Source organism: Triticum dicoccoides, chromosome 2B (assembly GCF_002162155.2).
Source record: "Triticum dicoccoides isolate Atlit2015 ecotype Zavitan chromosome 2B, WEW_v2.0, whole genome shotgun sequence".
Classification (NCBI taxonomy): Eukaryota; Viridiplantae; Streptophyta; class Magnoliopsida; order Poales; family Poaceae; genus Triticum; species Triticum dicoccoides.
Genome location: NC_041383.1, coordinates 186,954,824 through 186,963,332, shown reverse-complemented (window position 1 = coordinate 186,963,332; position 8,509 = coordinate 186,954,824). Strand labels below are relative to the sequence as shown.

The following is an 8,509-nucleotide window of genomic DNA, read 5'->3' as shown; positions in this document are numbered from 1 at the left end:
TCAGAGAGCCTTCTTAGGCCAAAAGGTATAGCACCAACACCACAAAAGGATAATAAAACAAAGTATGAACCTTTTTTATACTTATAGCACCAGAAAACATAACTTGCGACTCATGGATGGTGAATTCAGAGGATATTTACAGAATATGTTGAGTATCGTCAGCACAAACGAGCTCCCCCGGGACCCTTTGCCATCCATCAAATATTTACCATACCGGAATCGGAATGGCCTTTTAGTTACTCAACACTTTATTTGTTCTATTGAAGACACTGCTGTAAGGAAGGAAAAAGAGAAAACATGGTAAACAAATTCAGGCATTTATTTCAGGAAATAGAGAAATAGTGATTTTCCCGCGTCCTTTGTATTTTGGGTGAAATAAAATAATCTTTGAACATGTATCTAAAATAAATATATAATGGTATAATTATAACAGTACAATTCTTAAAACAGAAAGATCTGAAGGAAAAAAGGAAGGTCGGCCTGAACTTGCACCGTCAGTTTAAATGGGCGTGATACCCCAGAAATTGCAGTCCAGTATTATTGCTTGTTTCCTCTAGAGCATATGGACAGAGCATAATATAAATGTGTTTGATGACCACAAGTTAACAACCAGACAAATCTAAGGTGGCGTCTAATCTTCGTATTTGGGCTTATCGTTCTAAGGATGCCCAAAAGCCGCACTGTAACAACGAGTGTAAATTCTACTCTGATGCCTAATTCAGGCTTTTCTCCATTGTCCACAAATATAACATTTCAATAGTCCGCATAAGTCCTGAACCTACTGCACTCCTTAATTTAATGTTGAGGTGAGCAAAATGCATGTTGTAGTTTCCCTAAAGAAAGTTTGAATGGGAGTGACTGTTGTTACACTCACATTAGCAGAAGTAATAGATGAATCTAGATTGTTATCCTTGAGATCAGTATTGTTCATATAAATAAATCTATGAACCGTGATACTTACGGACAGTACCTCTGTAGTCTCTGCGAGAGCCTGAGTGCAACTTCATGTTAGCAGACGCTGAGAGTAGCATGTACTTATTGCGGTGCAAGTCTGCTCGAGATGAAACTGCTCCTATTAGCATGTTAGCACTCGCTCAGACGACCACCTGTAGGGTTGCCTTGAACTGGCTGGTGTTGACCGTAACACCTCACGTGATGTCCAATTTGGACCTGAAAGTAGAGCAGCTGCACAATTCTTAGTGTGGCGGTGTTCCTGACGATGATCGAGTGACTGTAGCAGAATGATAAGTGTGCACTTGACGGTGAAACATTCGACCTCCACCTTCTCTGCGACGGTGAAGAACTTGTTGATCTTTGCCGCCGCTGGCATCCTTTGATGTTACTTTCAGGTCTAAATGGAATGATGTAGCGGTCGTCAGTGTTGTCGATACCTCCTGCATTTGTGTTTTGATTTGCTCGCTTAAGGAATAGATTTATACCTCATCCATCAATGAAACACACAAGCTGGAAAAAAAGGGAAAGCCTAGCAGTTAGCACAACTTCCTTCAGAGTTCAGAGTCCATGTGGTGTCAGCATTATATGCAAATCCAAAAGCTGAAAATAGCAATATGATCAGGTCAGATGTCTTTATCTATACCAATATAAAAAGACCCAAAGGGGCAGATCCAATTAATCTCGACCATCAAATCATGTCAATCCAATGACCTAAACTGCTTCAATGTCGAGCGCTCAATATGTTTAACGTGTAGTTAGTCTCATACCAAATATAGTGCCAATCACATAATAACACGCAAATAATATTCTACTTAATATCCGGATGCACTTAATATACTTCTAAATTAACGTGCATTGCACGTACATATTGACTAGTAATGAAAAGTATCAAAACATGTTGTGTGTATAATGCAGCCAGGGGCTAAACTAACATGCGCAGACAATTTGTAAGAATACACCTTCACATTCACAGAATCACCGAATCACAGATTCAATTAGAAATTATTTTCTCGCATTCCGTAAAATTTTAATTCTTGTTTGCTTAAACAAGCAAATGTAGAGGGAGATCATCATACCAAACATCTTAAATATCTAGATGACAAACAGAAGCTAAAAAAGGCTGGAACTGATGTGAAACAATCCTTTTATGCCCAGCTCAAATAAAATGTATAGGAACCATAGTTTTAAATAGCCAGCTATAGCCCGCTATGACCTTTTCAGCAGGGTGCCGCTAAATAGTCTCATGTATAAATAGCCCTCTATAGCTCCGCTATAGCTGATTTGGAGGTCCGTCGCTATTTAGCATAGCCCACTATTTAAAACACTGATAGGAACATAAGTATCTAGTGCATATCGCATATTGAAATTCTAGGAACAATTGATTTTAGATGTTGATTTCTTAACGTAACACCTCCTTAAAACAATCTTACGATATTCTCACAAAAGAAAAAAAATCTTATAGTACGACTAACTGAAGGTTGATAAATCCAATTCGATCATTAGATGGGACTGCAGTGAGGGATGTCTATACATTACAGATTTGAATTAGTGTGCTAATTTAATCTAGCTGGAGTGTAGGTTGAAGAGCACCAAGTGTCAAAGTTTCCTAATCCAATTGATTAGTATAATATATTTTCCAACATATGGATCGCATATTGTCTTTGCCACACTTATTATTTTGCATATTGCCTGCTATAAACATAGGAGAGCTATTGGGCTAATCATGTTTATACATCACACAAATTGATGAGGGCGTGAATAACACTCTAAATGATTAGTTTAAAACCTTACCAGGAAAGGCCACATGTCATAAATAAACAGGTTCATCTAGCAAAAATAAACGGCATGGGTTAACCACTGTCATACTTTTGACAACGAAACAGAGGTTGAATTATGGCAAATATAATCCTGAAACAACAAAGGATAAAGAAATGACACATTATCTAGCGTACCAAGTAAAACCCCGTTAATTCTCTGGACATTTCACATACGAGGTATGACGGAATATCATGTATCATCGTCTGCAGTTTCCCGTAATCTAAATCTCATAGAGGTCAAATGACAGGATCATGTAAAGTCAATCATGAAAAATCAGATTGGATTGCTTCACCAACAACCATGAGACAACTAAATCCACGAACGCTAGATTAATCCTGAGATCAAAGCGACCCTGCGCACGAACCCATCACCAGGCAGATCCTTGGATCCAAACGAGCAGCACATGAATCAATTACGAGGAAGCACGCATCGAGTCCAATTCAAAGAGAGAGAGAGGAAAGGGGACGGATGTCTCTCGGTTACCTGGCAGAGCTCCTAGTAGATTGGGTCGAAGGGGGGGACCAGGCAGCAAGCCTGGTAAGCTATCTCAAAAAAAAGAGTCGAAGAGGGAGCGTGGCGGCGAGGCGTCTGCGCATGTGATTGCAGAGGAGTGGAGAGGGGGAAATGAAAGAAGAGAGGGAGACGAATATTTGGGTCCGCGCGGGGACGCGATGACATACACTGGTAGAAAAAGAGGCTTCCGTCCAGCCCCATTAGTCGCGAAACTGTAGGAACCGCGACTAATGAAGTCTTTAGTCGCGGTTCGGCAGACGAACCGCGACCAAAGGCTTGGGCCAGGGCGCTCGGTGGCCAGCTGGTGCACGTGAGGGGCTTTAGTCGCGGTTGGCTAGGCCAACCGTGACTAAAGGTGCCCAAAGGCCTTTAGTCGCGGTTGGCCTGGCCAACCGCGACTAAAGCTCCTCCCCTATATATACCAGTTCAGCGCACTCACTTAGCCATTTGGTGCCACTTCTCTTCACAAGGGGGTGTAGGTTTGCTTTTGGTTCCTCTTATGCACACAAGGTGTTTGATGAAATGCCCAACAGCGTGAAACAAACATGATATGAAGTGTTGGAGCCACACTTGAGGTTCCTCCTTGATCGCGGTTAGCAACTTGAACCTTTCATGCATGTGTGTCATTGATAAAATATGCATGTGTTTTGTTCATTGTTTAATTTCTATTGTTTATAGCTAGTTACTTTAACAAATGCATGATGGTTAATTATATATTTTATATTATAATAGTGCAGATGAATCGGCAATGGATGTACGGTAACTGACTCTCCCGCGAGTTCACTACGGGTTTGAAAGATTTCCTCGTAGTGGCTAATGCGAACAAGCAGAAGGGTTTTGTTATCTGTCCATGTGTTGACTGTAAGAATCAGAAGGGTTACTCTTCCTCAAGAGAAGTTCACCTACACCTGCTTCGGCACGGTTTCATGCCAAGCTATAATTGTTGGACCAAGCATGGAGAAAGAGGGGTTATAATGGAAGAAGATGAAGAAGGGGATGATTTCATCGATGAAAGCTATCTTGCTCATTTGGGTGATACTTTCATGGAGGATGCTGAAGGTGAAGGGGAAGGTGAAGGGGATGGTGAAGGGGAAGGTGAAGGGGAAGGTGAAGGTGAAGGTGAAGAAGAGGCACGTGATGAGACCGTTGATCATGATGATCTTGGTCGGACCATTGCTGATGCACGGAGACGCTGCGAAACTGAAAAGGAGAGGGAGAATTTGGATCGCATGTTAGAGGATCACAGAAAGTCGTTGTACCCCAGATGCGATGATGGTCTGAAAAAGCTGGGCTGCACACTGGATTTGCTGAAATGGAAGGCACAGGCAGGTGTAGCTGACTCGGCATTTGAAAACTTGCTGAAAATGTTGAAGAATATGTTTCCAAAGAATAACGAGTTGCCCGCCAGTACGTATGAAGCAAAGAAGGTTGTCTGCCCTCTAGGTTTAGAGGTTCTGAAGATACATGCATGCATCAACGACTGCATCCTCTACCGCGGTGAATACGAGAATTTGAATGAATGCCCGGTATGCACTGCATTGCGTTATAAGATCAGAGGCGATGACCCTGGTGACGATGTTGAGGGCGAGAAACCCAGGAAGAGGGTTCCCGCCAAGGTGATGTGGTATGCTCCTATAATACCACGGTTGAAACGTCTGTTCAGGAACAAAGAGCATGCCAAGTTGTTGCGATGGCACAAAGAGGACCGTAAGTCGGACGGGGAGTTGAGACACACCGCAGATGGAACGCAATGGAGAAAGATCGACAGAGAGTTCAAAGATTTTGCAGCTGACGCAAGGAACATAAGATTTGGTCTAAGTACAGATGGCATGAATCCTTTTGGCGAGCAGAGCTCCAGCCATAGCACCTGGCCCGTGACTCTATGCATCTACAACCTTCCTCCTTGGTTGTGCATGAAGCGGAAGTTCATTATGATGCTAGTGCTCATCCAAGGTCCGAAGCAACCCGGCAACGACATTGATGTGTACCTAAGGCCATTAGTTGATGAACTTTTACAGCTGTGGGGCAGACCTGGTGTCCGTGTGTGGGATGAGCACAAAAAAGAGGAATTTAACCTACGAGCGTTGCTTTTCGTAACCATCAACGATTGGCCTGCTCTTAGTAACCTTTCGGGACTGTCAAATAAGGGATACAATGCATGCACGCATTGCTTACATGAGACTGAAAGTGTACATTTGCCAAATTGTAAGAAGAACGTGTACCTTGGGCATCGTCGATTTCTTCCGAAAATTCATCTAGTAAGAAAGAAAGGCAAGCATTACAACGGCAAGGCAGATCACCGGCCGAAGCCTGTGGAACGCACTGGTGCTGAGGTATTTGATATGGTCAAGGATTTGAAAGTCATCTTTGGAAAGGGTCCTGGCGGACAATCAGTTCCGAAGGGAGCTGACGGGCACGCAGCCATGTGGAAGAAGAAATCTATATTCTGGGAGCTAGAATATTGGAAAGTCCTAGAAGTCCGCTCTGCAATCGACGTGATGCACGTTACGAAGAATATTTGCGTGAACCTCCTAAGCTTCTTGGGCGTGTATGGGAAGACAAATGATACAAAGGAAGCACGGCAAGACCAGCAACGTTTGAAAGACCCTGATGACCGGCATCCGGAATGGTTTCAAGGTCGTGCCAGCTACGCTCTGACCAAAGAAGAGAAGGTCATCTTTTTTGAATGCCTGAGCAGTATGAAGGTCCCGTCTGGATTCTCGTCCAATATAAAGGGAATAATAAACATGGCAGAGAAAAAGTTCCAAAACCTGAAGTCTCACGACTGCCACGTGATTATGACGCAATTGCTTCCGATTGCTTTGAGGGGGCTCCTGCCGGAAAATGTTTGAGTAGCCATTGTGAAGCTATGTGCATTCCTCAATGCAATCTCTCAGAAGGTAATCAATCCAGAAGATCTACCACGGTTACAGAACGATGTGATCCAATGTCTTGTCAGTTTCGAGTTGGTGTTCCCGCCATCCTTCTTCAATATTATGACGCACCTCTTGGTTCACCTAGTCGAAGAGATTTTCATTCTCGGTCCTGTATTTCTACACAATATGTTCCCCTTCGAGAGGTTCATGGGAGTATTAAAGAAATATGTTCGTAACCGTGCTAGGCCAGAAGGAAGCATCGCCAAGGGCTATGGAAATGAGGAGGTAACTGAGTTTTGTGTTGACTTTGTTCCTGACCTTAAGCCGATTGGTCTTCCTCGATCGCGGCACGAGGGGAGACTAAGTGGAAAAGGCACGATCGGAAGGAAATCAACGACATGTATGGACGGCCATTCTCTGACTGAAGCACACCACACTGTACTGACCAATTCCAGCTTGGTGGCTCCGTACTTTGAGAAACACAAGAATATTTTACGCTCGGACAACCCGGGGAAGCCTGAATCCTGGATTAGGAAGGCCCACATGGAGACTTTCGGCAGTTGGTTGAGAAAACATTTAATGAATGACAATGATGTTGTAGATCAGCTGTACATGTTGGCCAAGACACCATCTTCGACTATAACGACTTTCCAAGGGTACGAGATAAATGGTAATACATTTTACACGATCGCCCAAGATAAAAGGAGCACCAACCAAAATAGTGGTGTCCGCTTTGATGCAGCAACCGAGAATGGGCAAAAGGTCACATATTATGGTTACATAGAGGAGATATGGGAACTTGACTATGGACCCTCCTTTAAGGTCCCTTTGTTCCGGTGCAAATGGTTCAAGCTAACAGGAGGTGGGGTAAAGGTGGACCAGCAATACAGAATGACAATGGTGGATTTCAACAATCTTGGTTACCTTGACGAACCATTCGTCCTAGCGAAAGATGTCGCTCAGGTTTTCTATGTGAAGGACATGACTAGCAAACCGAGGAAACAGAAAGATAAGAAAACGATCAGTACATCATGCGATGATCCAAAGCGCCACATTGTTCTTTCAGGGAAAAGAAACATCGTGGGAGTGGAGGACAAGACAGACATGTCAGAAGATTATAATATGTTTGCTGAAATTCCGCCCTTCAAAGTGAACACCGACCCAAGCATTAAGTTAAATGATGAGGATGCTCCATGGATACGGCACAATCGTAAGCAAGCAGGGACACAAGGGAAGAAATGATGTGTAATAATTTATTGTACCAAACTTTGTTGAATGGATCATGTGAATTATATTACCCGTGATGTGTTTGGTGTCCATTTTCGAATGATTCGAGATACCACTGATGATACATGAAATTTGGAGTGATTTAGTCATACATCTGCCTAGGCGTATAATATGCATACTCGTAGTCTTCATAGCCGCCGCCGTTGAACTGGTAGTCGTCGCCTTCTAAGTTGCTGCCGTCGTCGTCGCTGCTGTCGTCGCTGTCGTACTCCTGCCTAGGCGTATAAAATTTTGAATTGAATTAGTTTTATTTTTCTGAATTTTTTGATATATTATTTGTATTTTTAACATTTTGAATTGAATTAGTTTTATTTTTCTTAATTTTTTGATATATTATTTGTATTTTTAGAATTTTGAATTGAATTAGTTTTATTTTTTTGAATTTTTTGATATAATATTTGTGTTTTTAACATATTGAATTGAATTAGTTTTATTTTTCTGAATTTTTTGATATATTATTTGTATTTTTAACATTTTGAATTGAATTAGTTTTATTTTTCTTAATTTTTTGATATATTATTTGTATTTTTAGAATTTTGAATTGAATTAGTTTTATTTTTCTGAAATTTTTGATATAATATTTGTGTTTTTAACATATTGAATTGAATTAGTTTTATTTTTCTGAATTTTTTGATATATTATTTGTATTTTTAAGATTTTGAAAAAGAAAAAGTATTTTAAAAATACCTTTAGTCGCGGTTGGCCTGCCCAACCGCGACTAAAGGTCGTTGCGCGCGGGAACGAAAAACCCGCCAAAAAAGCCCTTTAGTCGCGGGTCGCCTCCCCAACCGCGACTAAAGGTTACCCTTTAGTCGCGGGTCGCCTCCCCAACCGCGACTAAAGGTTGCCCTTTAGTCGCGGGTCGCCTCCCCAACCGCGACTAAAGGGGGGGGCTATAAATACAAGGGCCCGACCTGTCGCGGGCATTTCTCGTCTTCTCTGCCGCGCCGAAGGCCTGCCGCCGTCGCCCTCGCCCTCGACGCCGCCTGCCGTCGCCCTCGCCCTCGACGCCGCCCCCTCTCGCCCACGTACGGCGCCCGCCGCCCCCTCTCGCCCTCGTA

At 42.7% G+C, this 8,509-nt stretch overlaps 1 long non-coding RNA gene across 1 annotated transcript; it reads right to left on the bottom strand.

Annotated features, from left to right (window-relative positions):
• Positions 1-1,328: 1,328 nt before the first annotated feature.
• Positions 1,329-3,420, bottom strand: LOC119367517. Its single transcript, XR_005176338.1, has 3 exons — positions 3,256-3,420; positions 1,440-1,554; positions 1,329-1,351 (listed from the first exon to the last, which is right to left on the bottom strand). It is a non-coding gene; the product is annotated as an uncharacterized LOC119367517 (long non-coding RNA).
• Positions 3,421-8,509: the final 5,089 nt, after the last annotated feature.